Here is a 20,429-nt window from a genome sequence, read left to right on the forward strand (position 1 = left end):
GAAAAGTGAAAGTGAAGTCACTCAGTCGTGTCCGACTCTTCATGACCCCATGGACTGCAGCCTACCAGGCTCCTCTGTCCATGAGATTTTCCCAGGCAAGAGTCCTGGAGTGGGTTGCCATTGCCAGTTGCTGACAAATACTTGTTTTATCTGACAATTTTCTTAGTGCTTATTGAACAATCCATCAGGGTTTGGAACACCCCAGCTTTATGAATCCCTCCAGCACTAAATCCTCTCATTGACCTTTTGTTTTGTTGTATATGTGTGTGTGTGTCTTTGGTTCAATTTAATATCAAGATTCAGTCCATGTTGAATCTGTTAAAATCTGTCGAAAAAATATGGCTATTTGAAAACAAAGAAAAAAATGTATTGCCTCACACACCATTGATATCAAAATAAATCCAGATGGATAAAAGAGAAAATTTTAAGTGAAATCAAAATTTGAAGATATTGAGATGGATATTTGTCAGGGCTCTGGGTAGGAAAGGATTCTCTATAAAGATAACTGACAGATGGAGTCAGAAAAGAGCGACAGATTTCTCAATGACAATATAAAAGTTAAGTATGTCAAGTCATTACAGTATTGAACAACAATCTGGCAAAGCATTTGCTACAGATATTTCTGAAAAAGGATTTATATCCTTAATAACTAAAGAAATAAAAAGGAATACTATGATTTCAATTTTTTTAACTAAGCAAAGGACAGTAAAAATGACTAACAAAATTGAAAAATGTTAACATCAGAAGTATTCAAACCAATAACCTTGAGATGCCATTTTAAAACTTATCAAAGTAACAAGAGTTTGAAAAGTGACAACACTCATAATCTGGTATGGTCAGCATTTTCCATCTCCACTGTGGAAAGAGTGTAGATTGGTGCAGTCTTTCTGGAAAGCAGTTAGGCAATTTTGTATCAAAAATCTTAAAAATATTCCTAACCTTTCATTAGGGCTTCCAGAGTGGTAAAGGACCTGCCTGCCAATGCAGGAGATGTCAGAGACATGGGTTCAATCCCTGGGTTGGGAAGGTCCCCTTGAGGAGGGTGTGGGAACCTACTCCAGTATCCTTGCCTGGAGAATCCCATGGACAGAGGAGCCTGGCAGGCTGCGGTCCATAGGGTTGCATAGAATCAGACAGGACTGAAGCAATTTAGCATGCTTACATGCAGGCAACCTTTCATTAAGAATTCTACATGTGTGAATCTACCCTAAAATAATCAGAAGTGTGCACATATATTTATGCCCAAAGATGTTTAATGAGAAAGGAAAACTGCCTAAGTGATTAATGATGTATAATTAATTGAATAAATTGCTATATATCAAAATGATGGAATATTTTGCAGGCTTTAGAAGTTAGTTTTTGAAAAAGTTTTGAACACCTCAAAGATGCCCAAAATATGTTAATCTACAAAGGTATTTAAAAAGTTTATCCTCAATATAACTTCATCATGTGATAAAACAAGGGCTTCCCTGGTGGCTCAGACAGAAAGAATCTGCTTGCAGTGCAGGAGACCTGGGTTCGATCCCTAGGTCAGGAAGATCCTCTGGAGAAGGGAATGGCTACTCACTCACTCAGTATTCTTGCCTGGAGAATTCCATGGACCGAGGAGCCTGGCAGACTATTGTCCATGGGGTCACAAAGAGTTGGACACATATACTTAGAAAAATACACGCATTTACTGTGGCTCAGCTAGTAAAGAATCTACCTGCAATGCAGGAGACCTGGGTTCGATCCCTGGGTTGGGAAGATCCCCTGGAGGAGGGAATGGCTACCCACTCCAGTATTCTGGCCTAGAGAATTCATGGACTGTATAGTCCATGGGGTCGCAAAGAGTGGGATACAACTAAGTGACTTTCACTTTCACTTTCACTTTCTTTCACTGAATCTTTATTCAAGAGAAAGCTGGAGTTTCTGATTCAGGACTCTAGCCCATCTTGGACGCTGGTTCTATCCTGCCATAGGGGTTTATGTAGAAGAGAAGACAGTTTATCACTATGGGATATGGCAGGTAAAAAAAAATAGGGGAAAGGGGGCTCCTCCACTCACATATCCACAAAGCACTTAGGGTCACTCAGGAACACCAGTGCTCTTCCAGATTTCCCTCTAGGGTCAGAGGTCCTAAAAACATTCCTTTACGACTCTCCTCTTTCAATATACAGTGAAAAGAATTCTGATATTTGAGAAGATCCATGTTTAATTCTGCCACTTTACAGCTATTAGGTTCAAGTAATGCCTGTTAAGAAGGTGCCTGAATCAGTCAGTTCAGTCGCTTAGTCGTGTCCGACTCTTTGCAACCCCATGGACTGCAGCACTCCAGGCTTCCCTGTCCATCACCAACTCCCAGGGCTTACTCAAACTCATGTCCATCAAGTCGGTGATGCCATCCAGCCATCTCATCCTCTGTCGTCCCCACTTCTTCTGCCCCCAATCCCTCCCAGCATCAGAGTCTTTTCCAATGAGTCAACTCTTCGCATGAGGTGACCAAAGTACTGGAGTTTCAGCTTTAGCATCATTCCTTCTGAAGAAATCCCAGGGCTGATCTCCTTCAGAATGGACAGGTTGGATCTCCTTGCAGTCCAAGAGACTCTCAAGAGTCTTCTCCAACACCACAGTTCAAAAGCATCAATTTTGTGCTCAGCTTTCTTTATGGTCCAACTCTTATATCCATACATGACTAGTGGAAAAACCATACCTTTGACCAGATGGACCTTTGTTGGCAAAGTAATGTCTCTGCTTTTTAATAAGCTATTTAGATTGGTCATAACTTTTCTACCAAGGAGCAAGTATCTTTTAATTTCATGGCTGCAGTCACCATCTGCTGTGATTTTGGAGCCCAAAATAATAAAATCTCTCAGTTTCCATTATTTCCCCATCTATTTGACATGAAGTGATGGGACCGGATGCCATGATCTTAGTTTTCTGAATGTTGAGCTTTAAGCCAACTTTTTCCACTCTCCTCTTTCACTTTCTTCAAGAGGCTCTTTAGTTTTTCTTCACTTTCTGCCATAAGTGTGGTGTCATCTGCATATCTGAGGTTATTGATATTTCTCCCAGCAGTCTTGATTCCAAGCTTGTGCTTCATCCAGCCCAGCATTTCGTATGATGTACTCTGCATGTAAGTTAAATAAGCAGGGTAACAATATACAGCCTTGACATACTCCTTTCCTGATTTGGAACCAATCTGTTGTTCCATATCCACGTCTAACTGTTGCTTCCTGACCTGCATACAGATTTCTCAGAAAGCAGGTCAGGTGGTCTGGTATTCCCATCCTTGAAGAATTTTTCATAGTTTGTTGTGATCCACATAGTCAAAGGCTTTGGCATAGTCAATAAAGCAGAAATAGATGATTTTCTGGAACTCTCTTGCTTTTTCAATAATCCAACAGATGTTAGCAATTTGATCTCTGATTCCTCTGCCTTTTCTAACTCCAGCTTGAACACCTGGAAGTTCATGGTTCACATAATGTTGAAGCCTGGCTTGGAGAATTTTAAGCATTACTTTACTAGCGTGTGAGATGAGTGCAATTGTGCGGTAGTTTGAGCATTCTTTGGCATTGCCTTTCTTTGGGATTGGAATGAAAAGTGACCTTTTCCAGTCCCTTGGCCACTGGTGAATTTTCCAAATTTTCTGGCATATAGAGTGCAGCACTTTCACAGCATCATCTTTTAGGATTTGAAATAGCTCAACTGGAATTCCATCACCTCCACTAGCTTTGTTTGTAGTGATTCTTCCTAACATCCACTTGACTTTGCATTCCAGGATGTCCGGCTCTAGGTGAGTGATCACACCACTGTGGTTATCTGGGTCATGAAGATCTTTTTTGTACAGTTCTTCTGTGTATTGTTGCCACCTCTTCTTAATATCTTCTGCTTCTGTTAGGTCCATACCATTTCTGCATGGTATGTGACCATCTCTGCATGAAATGTTCCCTTGGTATCTCCAATTTTCTTGAAGAGATCTCTAGTCTTTCCCATTCTATTGTTTTCCTCTATTTTTTTTTTTTTTTTTGCATTGTCCTATCTTTTTTGCCTTTTCATACTCTTTATGGAGTTCTCAAAGCAAGAATACTGAAGTGGTCTGCCATTCCCTTCTCCAGTGGACCACATTTTGTCAGAACCCTCCACCAAGACCCATCTGCCTTGGGTGGCCCTACATGGCATGGCTCATAGTTTCATTGAGTTATATAAGGCTGTGGTCCATGTGATCAGTTTCATTAGTTTTCTGCATCAGACCTTTTTAAGGAGGTCACTGTTATCTTCATTACCTCCATCATAGTTTGGCCTCAGCTCAAGCAACAGGGAGGGAACATAGCCTTGCCCATCAACAGAAAATTGGATTAAAAATTTACTGATCAAGCCCCCGCCCATCAGAAGAAGACCCAGTTTCCCCCTCAGTCAGTCTCTCCCATCAGGAAGTTTCCATAAGCTTCTTATCCTTATCCATTACAGGGCCAACAGAATGAAAACCTGAATTTACTCTGAGTGAAAAAAGGATTCTGATGGTTATCAGGTCTCTGATGGGGCTCAGTGCTTCTTCATGTTAGTAGGATATTAACCCTCTTTTAGAGCAGAAAATTTGAGAAGGGCATCAGAAGGGAGCTATCCCATGTTGAAGGTCAGGAAGGGCGGCGGTGAGGAGATACCCCTTGTCCAAGGTAAGGAGCAGCAGCTGCGCTTTGCTGGAGCAGCAGTGAAGAGATACCCAATGCCCAAGGTAAGAGAAACCCAAGTAAGATGGTAGGTGTCGCAAGAGGGCATCAGAGGGCAGATACACTGAAACCATACTCACAGAAAACTAGTCAATCTAATACACTAGGACCACAGCCTTGTCTAACTCAATGAAACTAAGCCATGCCCGTGGGGCAACCCAAGATGGGTGGGTCATGGTGGAGAGGTCTGAGAATGTGGTCCACTGGAGAAGGGAATGGCAAACCACTTCAATATTCTTGCCTTAAGAACCCCATGAACAGTATGAAAAGGCAAAATGATAGGATACTGAAAGAGGAACTCCCCAGGTCAGTAGATGCCCAATATGCTACTGGAGATCACTGGAGAAATAACTCCAGAAAGAAGGAAAGGATGGAGCCAAAGCAAAAAGAATACCCAGCTGCAGATGTGACTGGTGATAGAAGCAAGGTCCGATGGTATAAAGAGCAATATTGCATAGGAACCTGGAATGTCAAGTCCATGAATCAAGGCAAACTGGAAGTGGTCAAACAGGAGATGGCAAGAGTGAATGTCAACATTCTAGGACTCAGCGAACTGAAATGGACTGGAATGGGTGAATTTAACTCAGATGACCATTATATCTACTACTGCGGGCAGGAAGACCTCAGAAGAAATGGAGTGGCCATCATGGTCAACAAAAGAGTCCGAAATGCAGTACTTGGATGCAATCTCAAAAACGACAGAATGATCTCTGTTCGTTTCCAAGGCAAACCATTCAATATCACAGTAATCCAAGTCTATGCTCCAACCAGTAACCCTGAAGAAGCTGAAGTTGAATGGTTCTATGAAGACCTACAAGACCTTTTAGAACTAACACCCAAAAAAGATGTCCTTTTCATTATAGGGGACTGGAAGGCAAAAGTAGGAAGTCAAGAAACACCTGGAGTAACAGGCAAATTTGGCCTTGGAATATGGAATGAAGCAGGGCAAAGACTAATAGAGTTTTGCCAAGAAAATGCACTGGTCATAACAAACACCCTCTTCCAACAAAACAAGAGAAGACTATACATGGACATCACCAGATGGTCAACACCATAATCAGATTGATTATATTCTTTGCAGCCAAAGATGGAGAAGCTCTATACAGTCAGCAAAAACAAGACCAGGAGCTGACTGTGGCTCAGATCATGAACTCCTTATTGCCAAATTCAGACTTAAATTGAAGAAAGTAGGGAAAACCACTAGACCATTCAGGTATGACCTAAATCAAATCCCTTATGATTATACAGTGGAAGTGAGAAATAGATTTAAGGGCCTAGATCTGATAGGCAGAGTGCCTGATGAACTATGGAATGAGGTTCATGACATTGTACAGGAGACAGGGATCAAGACCATCCCCATGGAAAAGAAATGCAAAAAAGCAAAATGGCTGTCTGGGGAGGCCTTACAAATAGCTGTGAAAAGAAGAGAAGCGAAAAGCAAAGGAGAAAAGGAAAGATATAAGCATCTGAATGCAGAGTTCCAAAGAATAGCAAGGAGAGATAAGAAAGCCTTCTTCAGCGATCAATGCAAAGAAATAGAGGAAAACAACAGAATGGGAAAGACTAGAGATCTCTTCAAGAAAATTAGAGATACCAAGGGAACATTTCATGCAAAGATGGGCTCGATAAAGGACAGAAATGGTATGGACCTAACAGAAGCAGAAGATATTAAGAAGAGATGGCAAGAATACACAGAAGAACTGTACAAAAAAGATCTTCATGACCCAGATAATCATGATGGTGTGATCACTCACCTAGAGCCAGACATCCTGGAATGTGAAGTCAAGTGGGCCTTAGAAAGCATCACTACGAAAAAAAAAAAAAAGAAAGAAAGAAAGCATCACTACGAACAAAGCTAGTGGAGGTGATGGAATTCCAGTTGAGCTATTCCAAATCCTGAAAGATGATGCTGTGAAAGTGCTGCACTCAATATGCCAGCAAATTTGGAAAACTCAGCAGTGGCCACAGGACTGGAAAAGGTCAGTGTTCATTCCAATCCCAAAGAAAGGCAATGCCAAAGAATGCTCAAACTACCGCACAATTGCACTCATCTCACACACTAGTAAAGTAATGCTCAAAATTCTCCAAGCCAGGCTTCAGCAATATGTGAACCATGAACTTCCAGATGTTCAAGCTGGTTTTAGAAAAGGCAGAGGAACCAGAGATCAGATTGCCAACATCTGCTGGATCATGGAAAAAGCAAGAGAGTTCCAGAAAATCATCTATTTCTGCTTTATTGACTATGCCAAAGCCTTTGACTGTGTGGATCACAATAAACTGTGGAAAATTCTGAAAGAGATGGGAATACCAGACCACCTGACCTGCCTCTTGAGAAATTTGTATGCAGGTCAGGAAGCAACAGTTAGAACTGAACATGGAACAACAGACTGGTTCCAAATAGGAAAAGGAGTACGTCAAGGCTGTATACTGTCACCCTGCTTATTTAACTTATATGCAGAGTACATCATGAGAAATGCTGGGCTGGAAGAAGCACAAGCTGGAATCAAGATTGCCAGGAGAAATATCAATAACCTCAGATATGCAGATGATACCACCTTTATGGCAGAAAGTGAAGAGGAACTCAAAAGCCTCTTGATGAAAGTGAAAGTGGAGAGTGAAAAAGTTGGTTAAAGCTCAACATTCAGAAAACAAAGATCATGGCATCCGGTCCCACTACTTCATGGGAAATAGATGGGGAAACAGTGGAAACAGTGTCATACTTTATTTTTTTGGGCTCCAAAATCACTACAGATGGTGATTGCAGCCATGAAATTAAAAGACGCTTACTCCTTGGAAGGAAAGTTATGACCATCCTAGATAGCATATTCAAAAGCAGAGACATTACTTTGCCAACAAAGGTTCGTCTAGTCAAGGCTATGGTTTTTCCTGTGGTCATGTATGGATGTGAGAGTTGGACTGTGAAGAAGGCTGAGCACTGAAGAATTGATGGTTTTGAACTGTGGTGTTGGAGAAGACTCTTGAGAGTCCCTTGGACTGCAAGGAGATCCAACCAGTCCATTCTGAAGATCAGCCTGGGACTTCTTTGGAAGGAATGATGCTAAAGCTGAAACTCCAGTACTTTGGCCACCTCATGCGAAGAGTTGACTCATTGGAAAAGACTCTGATGCTGGGAGGGATTGGGGGCAGGAGGAGAAGGGGACGACAGAGGATGAGATGGCTGGATGGCATCACTGACTCGATGGACGTGAGTCTGAGTGAACTCCGGGAGTTGGTGATGGACAGGGAGGCCTGGCGTGCTGTGAATCATGGGGTCGAAAGAGTAGGACACGACTGAGTGACTTAACTGATCAGAAAGGAGTGTCTTTCTCTGGGGACTTTTGAAAGTTGACTCTCAAGGTGGGGACCTGTGGAGAAGTCAAGAGAACACCAGACTGGAAACTAGTCTCCCTAAGTCTAGATGAAGCTTTTGTTTCTCATATGCATTGTGACCTGGGAGAATTACTTTCTCTATGTCTTACCTTCCTATATATAAAATGCTCATAGTGGCACCTACTCAGCTTACTTCCTCAATTGGGGAAGATTAAATTAACCGGATATGCACTGTGAAATTGCTTTGCAATGCAAATCTAAGGGATGATTATGTGTCTAGTATAAGGTGGGCTGTTATATAAGAATTTAAATCTTGTGCGTCCTTGTATTTAATCTGCTGTGTGGTTTTGGGGTGTAGGGCATAATATGCTCACAAATGAAAGCATTTCTTTGCTCATCACAAACCTGGCTGAATGGTGTGTGCCATATTTAACACATGATCAGTGAAGCTACGTAAAAATAAACAAGGCAGAACAACTCTCTCTCTCTGAGAAAAATCAGATTCTGGGAGTCACAGCCTTTTCCTTAACCCCTCTTGAATCATGGGGTAGTCATTACAACAGGGACAGATACAACAGGTAGAGGGTAAAGCCAGTAAAGAATGCAATGACTGGTCTATTAAAGAGACATTGGCAACCATACTTTTGTAGAACAGGTTTTTCACATTTTCTGTAGATGGCCAATATAAACAACATTAAGAATAAACAACCTTTATATTCATGTCCTAACTGGGAAAGCAGGAAATGCAGAAAATACAGTGGTTGATGTTTGTTTTGTCATTGTTGCTGTTTCCCCTTAAAACTAAGAGGGTGGCCATAACTGGTAAAACAGATAAGAGTGTATACTTTAGAGCCAGAAGAATTTGGGGTTGAACCCTGTACTCAATTGTATAGTTGTGTGACTTTAAATAAGCACTTTAATCTTCCTACATACTGGTTTTTAAATCTGTTGGTAGAATTATTTTTCAAACTCATACATCTGCAGTGAGAATATAAGAGGAAAATGTACGAAAATGCTTAAAATCACGGCTGGCACAAAGTAGGTGCTCAGCAAATGAAACCTGCCATTCAGTAATTTTAGCTACCTATGATCATTATTTTCAGAATATATTTTATAATACAGAGGTCAATTGCATTTTTAGACTATGGAACAATTACTTAAATACAGTAAGAATTAAAAACTAGAAAATATAGACTAAAAAATATACCACTTACAAACACATACACATATACACACGTTTTATTTACCTAGCAATAAATTGAACAAAATATCTGCAATACCCCCACGAGAAAAATTACAAAATTTTATTAAGAAACAAAAGAAATATCTGAATCAATGGAAAGATTATATCATCCTTTTGAGTCAGATGCCGCAATAATTCAAAGATGTATTTTCTCATGAAATAAGTCTATCAATTCAAGACAATTCTGATTAAAATCCCGACATATTTCATGGAAGTTGAAAATTTCTGATTTTAAAAGTTATGTGGGAGCTTCCCTGGTGGCCTAGTGATAAAGAATCTGCCTCCCAATGCGGGAGACACATCCCCGTGCAGGAAGATTCCATGTGCACTGAGCAACTAAGTTTATGTGCCAACATTTTCCAACACCACGTACAGCTTCTGAGACTGTGCTCTAGAGCCTGGGAACCGCAGCTATGGAGCCCACGTGCCAGAGTTACTGAAGCCCACACGCCCTGGGGCCTGCGCCCCACAAGTGAAACTGCTGCAATGAGAGCCAGCACGCTGCCGAGAAGAGTAGCCCCACTCACTCACTGCAACTGCAGAAAAGCTGCACGACAATGGAGGTCCAGCACAGCCAAAAACATGTAAGTAAATAAAATTACAAAAAAGTTATGCGGAAGAAGAAAGGGATCAAGATTAGCCAAGATGTTTAAAAGAATAAGGAAGAGAGACTTCATTACCAGGTATCAGGACTTACAAGAAGCTGTATTAAGATACTATATTTCTAGTGTAGACAAACTGTCCAATGGAATAGAATAGAGCCTTGAATAGACTGGATTTTATATCTGAGATAGCTGGCATGGAAGGGGAAAAAAGGCTATTTAATAAATTAATCTGGGGTACACCCATATGGGAGAAAAAATGTGAAATTAGTTCTTAAAATAACTCCAAATAACTCAAAGGCTTAAATGACAAAAGCAAACTTTTTTTTTTAGGATAAAATATAGGTGAGTATCTATATGACAAAGCTACAGTAATCAAAATAGTATGGTACTGGCACAAAAACAAACATAAAGATCAGTGGAATAGACTAGAAATCCCAGAAATAAATTCACTCACTTATGGTCAGTTGAAAGTGAAAGTGAAGTCACTCAGTCCTATCCGACTCCTTGCGATACCATAGACTGTAGCCTACCAGGCTCCTACAACAAAAAAAGCAAAAATATACAATGGAGAAAAGACAGTCTCCTCAATAAGCAGTGCTGGGAAAACTAGACAGCTATACATAAAAGAGTGAAATCAGAACATTTTCTAACACCATATACAAAAACAAATTCAAAATGGATTAAAGACCTAAATGTAAAACCATATACCATAATACTCCTAGAGGAAAACATAGGTAAAACACTTTGAAATAAATCACAATGATATTTTTTTAGCTTTGTCTCCTAAAGGAAATAAAAACAATAATAAACAAATGGGACCTAATTAAATTTAAAAGCTTTTGCACAGCAAAGGAAACCATTGACAAAATGAAAAGACAACCAACTGATTGGAAAAACATATTTGCAAATGATATGACTGATAAGGGATTAATATCCAACATATATAAAAAGCTCATACAACTCAACATAAAAAAACTATTATTGAAAAATGGGTAAAAGAAACAAATAGACATTTTTCCAAAGAGAAAATGCAGATGTTCAACAGACACATAAAAAGATGCTCAACATCACTAGTCATTAAGAAAATACAAATCGAAACTATAATGTGATGTCACTTCATACCTGTCAGAATGGCTATCATCAAAAAGACCACAAATAACAAATGTTGGCAAGGATGTGGCAAAAAGGGAGCTCTTGAACACTATTGGTGGAAAGGTAAATTGGAGCAACCACTGTGGAAAAGATTATGGAGGTTTTTCAAAAAACTAAAAATAGAGCTGCCATCTGATCCAGCAACTCTATCCCTTGGTATATATCTGAAAAGACGAAAACAGTAATTTGAAAAAATATGTGCACCCAAATGTTCATAGCAGCTTTATTTACAATAGCCAAGATATAGAAGCAACCCAAGTATACATCAGTAGGATAAAGAAGATGTGGTGTGCGTGTGTGTGCGTGCACATGTGTGTGCGTGCTTGCAATGGAATACTATGCAGCCATTAAAAAGAAAGTTTGCCATTTGCAACAACATGGATGGACTTGGAAGGTATTATGCTAAGTGAAATAAGTTAGACAGAGAGACACATACTGTGTGATATCACTTATATATGGAATCTAGAAAACATAACTACTGAATACAACCAAAGAGAAGCAGAGAACCACAGAACTAGTGGTTGCTGGTGGGGAGGGGCAGAGGGGCGATACAAGACTGGGGGAGTGGGAGGTACAAACTATTGGGTATAAGGTAGACTCGAGGATGCATTGTACAACAAAGGGAGTAGAGCCAATATCTTTGAATAACCATAAATGAAAAATAACCTTTAAAAAATATATAAATGTATTTTAAATTTTTAAAAATAAGGGGATGTTGGCTGGCAAAGGAAATTTTTGCTCACGTGGCCTTAGAACACAGAGACAGTTATTATCAATATATTGTTTATAATTCTTGGTTTTTATTTAATCTTTGTAAATTAAAAATTCTTTCATATAAATATTGTCAGGTCTGTGTGAGTGTACATGTAACATGGAGGTGGTAACTTAGCATTTGAAGTATTATAATCAGGCATTCACAATGTAGGAAAAAATATAGGTGAATATCTTTCTAATCTTGAGATAGGGAGAAATTTTTAACCAAAATGCTAATCATACAATTTTAAAATAATATCATTTTATATTAAAATTAAGAACTTCTGTTCATCAACAGACACCTTAAAGAACATGAAAGGCAACCTAGAAATGGATTGGGAAGAGAAGTTTTCAATGTATGTAATGAGACATTAATTAATATCAGGAGCATATAAGGAATTTCTACAATTCAGTTGAAAAAGAATAAACATTCTCCCCCTCCCCACCCTCTGCAAAAAAATGGCAAAGACATAAATAGGCAGTACACAGAAGAGGAAATAAACAAAAAGATGTTCAGCCTGAGGGATTTGCTAATAAAGTTCACAAAGGGATATGTTTTATACACATTTAATTGGCAAAAATTAAGAATCCCAACTGTACTAAGTATTGGAGGATATGAATCCACAAGATCTTCTGTAGTTTGCTGATAGGACTGTAAATGTATGCAAACTCTTTACAGAGTAATTCAACATTACCTTAAATGTTAGTCTCACATCTACTCTATGATCCAATCATTTCATTTCTGGATAAATATCCAAGGCAAATTATTGAACATATACAGGGATGTTAATAGCAATCTTCTTCATAACGGTAAAATCTAGAAACAATGGGTACATGCAGTCATGAATATATGACAATGTATTTATCTACACTCATCACTGGATATTATACTCATAATTGAATAGTCAAAACAATACATTTCAATTATATGCAACAGTGTGAATGTTATTTTTGACTGAGTTCTCTGAGAAGATGTCTAGGTCAGTTCCAACGTGGAAAGAGTTTCTTAGGGGAAATGCTTTTGAGAGAAAATGGAAAGGAAGACTGGGAAGGCTGGGAGAGCCCTCAGACCATAATGCAAATCCCATCAAGTGAAAAAGGAAGAAGAAAGGAAGATTGGATTGTCATCACCTAATTGCTGTTAGGTCTCGGAGATTTGTCCAGGTCACCTAGGAGTCCTCCCACGAAGTCAACTGTCAGAGGAGCCATGTGTCTCTCAGGAATGGGGCTACCATGGTGTCCCTCACACAAGTAGTCACTGAGAATTGTCCCAGGGAGCAGCAGAAAGCATGGTCTTGGTGGATCTCAGTGATGGATGACAGGCATAGGAGCTAGGCTCTTGGTCAAAGGTACTCACATTCTACTATAGATGCCTCAGCAATATAATGCTGAATGGGGGAAAATAATGAGATTGCATTCAGGATAATATCCTTTCTATAAAAATTAGTTAAAACAAAAATGAAAACATAAAACATCTTTTAGGAACATATAGATAGCTCAGCTGGTAAAGAATTGGCCTGCAATGCAGGAGACCCTGGTTCAATTCCTGGGTGGGTAAGTTCCCCTGGAGAATGGATCGGCTACCCACCCCAGTATTCTTGAGCTTCCCTGGTGGCTCAGACAGTAAAGAATCTGCCCACAATGTGGGAGATCTGGGTTCAATCCCTGGGTTGGGAAGACCCCCTGGAGGAGGGCATGGCAACACACTCCAGTATTCTAGCCTGGAGAATTCCCATGGACAGAGGAGCCTGGTGGGCTATAGTCCATGGGGTCGCAAAGAGTCGGACACAACTGAGCGACTAAGCACACACACAACACACATAATAAAACTACATGTTATTGTAAAAAACAACAAGGGAATGATATACACAGGAAACAGGATAGTAAGTGTAAGTGGCAAAATAACCAGATACAAGAGGAGTAGAAAGTGGATGGAAACTATTGCCGATATTTTAGTTTTTCATGTTTGTATGGAACTTCTGTTTTAATTATGTTATTCAAGGAAAATGGGTCAAGAAATATACACCAGCATACATTTATATAAATAAAGAAGGCTACGCATGGACCAAAAGTGAGAACGGTTCAAAAAAAAAGAATTATGATTAATCTGATTCTGTGCCTGTAAGGCCAAAAATGTCCATTTTCTCTTTTATTCTGTACTATAGTACAACAGCAATCAATCTGACAGATGAAAAAAATGTCTGTGTATCACAGATTAAATCATAGGTATCTTAGGGTCTGCCCCAGTGTCTTTGTGCCTTGGTTTCCACATCTGTAGAATGGGGGCGATGTTTTTTTCTCTAGTGTGCTTATAAAAATTAAATAAGTTATGGTCACACAAAATTATTCACAATCTTCAGAAACTAGAAGCAACCAAATTAGCTTCAGTGGTTGAATGGATAAACTGATCTATCCACACAATGGAATACTGCTCAGCAATAAAAATGAATAACATAGATGAATTCAAATGCAGTATGCTAAGAGAAAGGTCTCAGTATCAAAAGGTAACATACTATATGATTCCATTTTTATGACATTCTGGAAAAGGCAACTGTGTTGGAACAGAGTACAGATCAGAGGTTTCTAGGGGTTATGAGAGGGGAGAAGGTCTTACTAAAAAGAGGTAACAGGAAGAATTCTTTAAGATATTCAAATTGTTCTATTTCCTGGGTGTAATGCTGGTTAGAAGAACTTACACGTGTAAAAATACATTGACGTGTACACCAAAATGTGAATTTTACTCTATAAAACTTTTAAAATTAAAGAAAATTATGGAATTTCTACTGTGTACTATAATCTCTAACAGTAGAATAATTCAACCTTTTGAAAGGGAAGTTTAACTGCATAACATGAACATGTAACTTCTGAAATTGCCATGATCTAGTTTTCATTCCAAAATCACCTTGCATTCTAATCAATTTCACCTGTTCTGGGACTTTCTATATCTGCTGGCCTGTAGTGGGCAAGGGGAAAGAAGGCTACAACTTGTGATATTAATAGGAGTAAGAAGAGGTCTTTGATTAGAACATTTAAAATTTTCTCTTGTCAATCATGGTTGGTGTCCACAAGTAATTTGAAACCACTGAGCAGATGTTGTGACTGGGAACAGCCGGGGTCTAAGCACCATCTTGACCAGAGCAATAGCGGCAGAGTTTCAGTTAATCCTGTGGTTGCTTAACCCTCCCAGTGTGTAGTTCCAGCTGGCCTTTTATTAGAGGGTGGAATGGTGGGAATAAACATTTACATTCAAATATGTTAAGCAAAAACAATAAACGTTCTTCATGTCTAAAATGACCAGTGGGGGAAAATGGGTGGTATTGACTAGCTGTAAGAGAATAAGACAAATGGATGTAAAAGAACTGAGTAATAACCTCATTACCGAATACCCTAGTACATGTATCTGTCTGTCAAATGTGTTCAAAATTCCAGGTTAGAGTTCCTGGAAGCAACAGGGTTTATGCCATGAAAATTCAAGTAGGTATAGGTTGTAAACAGAATAAGTTCTGATTTCACATAGAGTGATACTGAATCATTCACCAAGAAAAATAAGCTTGAAAAGTACAGGTGTGCTCCTCAGACGACATTCAAATACCCCCTCTCACAATTAGAGGAAACAAAATCCCACACAACCAGACCAAAGAGATGAACACTGCTGCGATTATTTTAATTTCAAAAAGGGTCCATCTGAAATATTTACTCTGGTAGTTCCTTCAAGTATGGACCACCTCTGGGGCATTTAGATTTCTTTCATAAATCATTAACTGCCGAGCTGAGGTCACACAGTGAGGAAGAGCTCAGAGTCCTTGCCAATGGAAGATCAATACAAGTAAAGGTGCATCATGTCTGAAATGATGCTGTGAGTCGATGGGAGAAACGTGATTATGATTTACACCCAGTGCTTTAGGAAATATGTCTATGGGATGGAGGGAGTGGTCTCTGTAATGTAGAGGTAGGAAACTGCTCTTCCCAAAGCGGGCTGCAGAGCGCCACGTGAGAAACAGGCCTGTCCACTCACCTCTGCCATTTGTCCTGTTTCAAAGGGTCTGTGACTGCAGGTGACAGGTATTGGTGAAGCTCCATCCATTCTGCCTCTGAGCCTCACTTGCTCATTATGGAAGGCTGCAATTTCATTTCAGATCGGCAGTGTAAAACCTGTTGTCATATTTTATGTGATGATGTTAACTCTACTATGAAATTATACCAGGAGAATACCCCTGAGCCGGCTCAGTACATATAAATAGCCATTCATCAGATGCAACCCATAATCTTCCCGCTGCTGTGACCCATTCTGTAATTTTCCCTCAGATGACAAGCTACAAATGAAGAGTGTACTTAGATTTCGGTGATGAGGTTTAAAATACGGATGTGGGTATAAAAAGCTAAGCCTTTCAAGAAGGAACCAGGGAATTTTCCCATTAAATTCTAAGGGCCTTTGTCCATCTGCTCTATAATCGTGCAAAACCCTGATGATCCCTTCACTGACCTCAGACCCTATTTCTTACCTACTAATTCTCTGTTTCACCTTTATCATCTCCTTCCTTAGCCCATCACCCACTTATGTACCCATTCCCCCTCCCACCCACCAACACACATACTTACAGAGTATCTCTGAGAAGAGAACCTCACTCTGTGGATATACTGATGGCAACTTCAACCACCAAGTTGTTTTTTTCCCCACAAAACCAACATTTCAGGAAGTATTACTGGGTGACAAACACTGTGCACTAGACACCTTACACCTATGTTATCATTTTTATAAATGAAGAAACAGAGATTCAGAACAAACTATGTCTGAGACCACTCAGAAGTAACAGTTGAAGCCAGAACCCAAGACCAATAGACTCTATTTGTCTCTTGGGGCTACAGTACCAAATTACCACCACCCTGGTCGCTTAAACAATAAAAATGTGTTCTCTCACAGTTCTGGAGACCAAAAGTTTGAGGTCAAGGTGTCAGCAGGCTGCCCTCTTTCCCAAGTCTCTAGTGGGGAGTCCATTCCTTGCTTTTCAGCTTCTGGGGGCTGTCAGCGTTCCTCAGCTGGTGGCCACATTTCTCCCTGCTTCATCTTCATGTCACCTTCCCTGTGTGTCTCTCAAAACTCCCTCTACCTTGCTCTTAAAGGGATACCAGTGATTGCATTTAAGCCCTATCTGAATACACCAGGATAAGCTCCTTGGGGCTTCCCCAGTGGCTCAGCTGGTAAAGAATCTGTCTGCCAATGCAGGAGACGAAGGTTCAACACCATTTTGTAAAGAATGAAATGGCAACCCACTCAAGTATTTCTTTCTTTTTTTTTCACTCCAGTATTCTTGTCTGGAAAATCCCATGGACAGAGGAGCCTGACAGACTACAGAGTCCATGAGGTCACAAAGAGTCAGATACAACTGAGTATGCACACACACAAAGCTCCTTAACTTAATCAAGGTACCTAATCATGTCTCTTGCCATTTAAAGTAACATTCACGGGTTCTAGGAATTGGATATGGGTATCTTTTACCCAGGCTGGGCTATTTTTCAGCCTAGCACAGACTCCAAAGCCATCAGAGTCTCAATAGACTCTCATTGAGAGTAATCCTCATCACTAATTTTGCAAAGGAACTCCTTGAGGTGGGGGGGAACTGGGGAGGGGCTGCCCAGCCCATGACATGCAAGTTGCTCTTTAGACAGCCTCTACTTATGTGAATTTCCAAGGATTTGATATTGACAATTCCTTTAGATTCAAACATGAAACACCATGGCGGGGTGGGGTGGGGTGGGAAACAGGATATCTTAGAAGAATCATGAGGCATTACCAGTCACAATCACCTTAACAGAGATCATTTCATCAGATTAACCCTAGTCACTCATAGCCCTGCAGACATGGGGCACAAACCAGGTGAGATGATAGCTAAGATGGGATATTAATGCTTTGTTCAGGTACAACACTGTGTTGACAAAAGCAATTGGCTTTGAAATGCCCCCGTCTTTTGCGGGGTTTTTTTGAGCCTTCATCTGTAGGACACTAGAACATCTGGATGAAAAAAATGCAGTATTTAATTAATTATGTGTTAGACTTATCTACATAACTTCTTTTTGGCCGTGCCAGGTCTTTGCTGCTGTACGTGAGCTTTCTCTAGTTGTGGTGAGTGGCAGCTACTCGCCAGTTGCGGTGCACAGGCTTTCCATTGCAGTGGCTTTTCTTGTTGCAAGGCTCAGGCTATAGGCATTCAGGCTTCAGTAGTTGCAGCTGGCGGGTTCTAGAACGTGGGCTCAGTAGTTGTGGCCCACAGGCTTAGCTGCCCATGGCATATGGGATCTTCCTGGATGAGGGATCGAACCTGTGTCTCCTGTGTTGGCAGGTGGATTCTCAACCACTGGACCACCAGAGGAGTCCTATCGATATAACTTTTATACTTGATTATTCACAAAAGTTAGCTCTCTGGCCATCTCCTTATAGGTTTAAATTGTTTGTCTAATTGGCATTTTTTTTTGACTCGTTTTTCCCATGTCTCTATGCTGGAAATTCTCCACAATATTGTTTTTAACCTCTGAAAAAGAGTTTGTAACCTTTTAAAACATGCTTAAGTTTCAAAGAATTTTATGTCGGTATTAAAGAACACTTTTGAAAAGATTTTTAAAACAATTAACCCATAATTCCACCAACCTAGCAAACGAGAGTTTTCATGGGAGAGGAAGGTGTACAAAACTCACCATGTATCACCACGCTGCTCCAACAAGAGCTTGAAACTGGACCCAAAATAGAAACAGGAAAATATTAGCTTCTCAGTTGTGAGATGCAGACCTATTTTAAGAATCAATTAAAGCACTTGGCACCCTGGCAACAGTCTTATGAGAAAATAGGTCCTTGTCACGCCCTAGCATTTTCAGACGAAAATGCTAACAGATTGGATAAAATAAATTGTCAACTCAGTTCAGTTCAGTCGCTCAGTCATGTCCGACTCTTTGTGACCCCATGAACCTCAGCACTCCAGGCCTGCCTGTCCATCACCAACTCACGGAGTTTACCCAAACTCATGTCCATTGAGTCAGTGATGCCATCCAACCATCTCGTTCTCTGTTGTCACCTTCTCCTCCTGCCTTCAATCTTTCTCATATCGGGGTCTGAGTGAGTCAGCTCTTTGAATCAGGTGGCCAAAGTATTGGAGTTTCAGCTTCAGTATCAGTCCTTCCAATGAACGCTCAGGACTGATCTCCTTTAGGATGGACTGGTTGGATCTCCTTGCAGTCCAAGGGACTCTCAAGAGTCTTCTCCAATGCTACAGTTCAAAAATATAAATTCTTCGGTGCTCAGTCTTCTTTATGATCCACCCCTCACATCCATACATGACTACTGGAAAAACCATAACTTTGACTAGACAGACCTTTGTCGGCAAAGTAATGTCTCTGCTTTTTAACATGCTGTCTAGGTTTGTCATAGCTTTTCTTCCAAGGAGCACAAGTCTTTTAACTTCATGGCTGCAGTCACCACCTGCTATGATTTTGGAGCCCAGGAAAACAAAGTCTGTTGCTGTTTCCACTGTTTTCCCATCTGTTTGCTATGAAGTGATGGGACCAGATGCCATGATCTTAGTTTTCTGAATGTTGAGTTTTAAGCCAGCATTTTCACTCTCCTCTTTCACTTTCCTCAAGAGGCTCTTCAGGTCTTTGCTTTCTGCCATCAGGGTGGTGTCATCTGCATATCTGAGGTTATTGATATTTCTCCCAGCAATCTTGATTCCAGCTTGTGCTTCATCCAGCCCAGCGTTTCACATGATGTACTCTGCATAGAAGTTGAATAAGCAGGGTGATAACATACAGCCCTTTTGCACTCCTTTCCCAATTTGGAATCAGTCTGTTATTCCATGTCCAGTTCTAACTGTTGCTTCATGGAAACAGCTGAAGACAATTATGAGTTAACTGCAGGGGAAAATTATTAGGTTGCTGAAATTGGCTTTGCTGACCCTGCTGCTGCACCCTTTCTGCGCCCTGAAATACAGCCCCCTGCCGCGTGCGCCGCTCCTGTGGCACACCTGCTGGCACAAAGCAGGGAGGCTGATGGCCCCTCATTCGATTGAGGTTATGAAGGTTTCCACCTGGAACGCCCCCTAGGCGTCTCCTGGGAGTCTAGGGGAAGCTGAGGGATGGCTACAATAGCAGCACTGGGCCCTGAGGCAGCTGAAGGAAGTGATTTTCCAAGAATGGGGGAGAAGGGTGACAGCCTCCGCAGAACACCTCAACCCTTTGCAAGTCACATTGCAAGGGTGGCTTCTTCCTTCGCTTATGCAAAGGTAGACCTTCTCGCTGGAATCTGTGTGTGCACATGTGTGGGTACTCTTGGAAAAGACAGACTGAAAAGTGGGATGCTTCCAAGGAAGACCACAGATAATTGCGTTTCAGGAAATCACTATCCAATGAATCTGGTAGTAAATACAGTGAAAGGAAGTTTATTTTCATGTGTCTCTTTTGGTTTCATGAAGCTGAATAAGGCAGCAGAGAATTTAATGGAAAGAGGCCTGGACTGGAGAGAGCAGGAATTTAGTTGTACGTCCACCAGAAAGCCTCTGTAACCTCAGGCAAGGCAGTGAGCCCCTCTCCGCTCTGCTGTTCTCATCTGTAGAACAGGTGCTGCAGCTGATCGGCTAAAAGGCTGTTTCTGGC

At 40.6% G+C, this 20,429-nt stretch overlaps 1 long non-coding RNA gene across 1 annotated transcript; it reads right to left on the reverse strand.

The window, feature by feature from the left end:
- Positions 1–11,819: 11,819 nt before the first annotated feature.
- On the reverse strand, positions 11,820–17,057 carry LOC123334009. The gene is made up of 3 exons (XR_006551718.2): positions 16,712–17,057; positions 15,808–15,944; positions 11,820–13,180 (listed from the first exon to the last, which is right to left on the reverse strand). It is a non-coding gene; the product is annotated as an uncharacterized LOC123334009 (long non-coding RNA).
- Positions 17,058–20,429: the final 3,372 nt, after the last annotated feature.

Source organism: Bubalus bubalis, chromosome 6 (assembly GCF_019923935.1).
Source record: "Bubalus bubalis isolate 160015118507 breed Murrah chromosome 6, NDDB_SH_1, whole genome shotgun sequence".
Classification (NCBI taxonomy): Eukaryota; Metazoa; Chordata; class Mammalia; order Artiodactyla; family Bovidae; genus Bubalus; species Bubalus bubalis.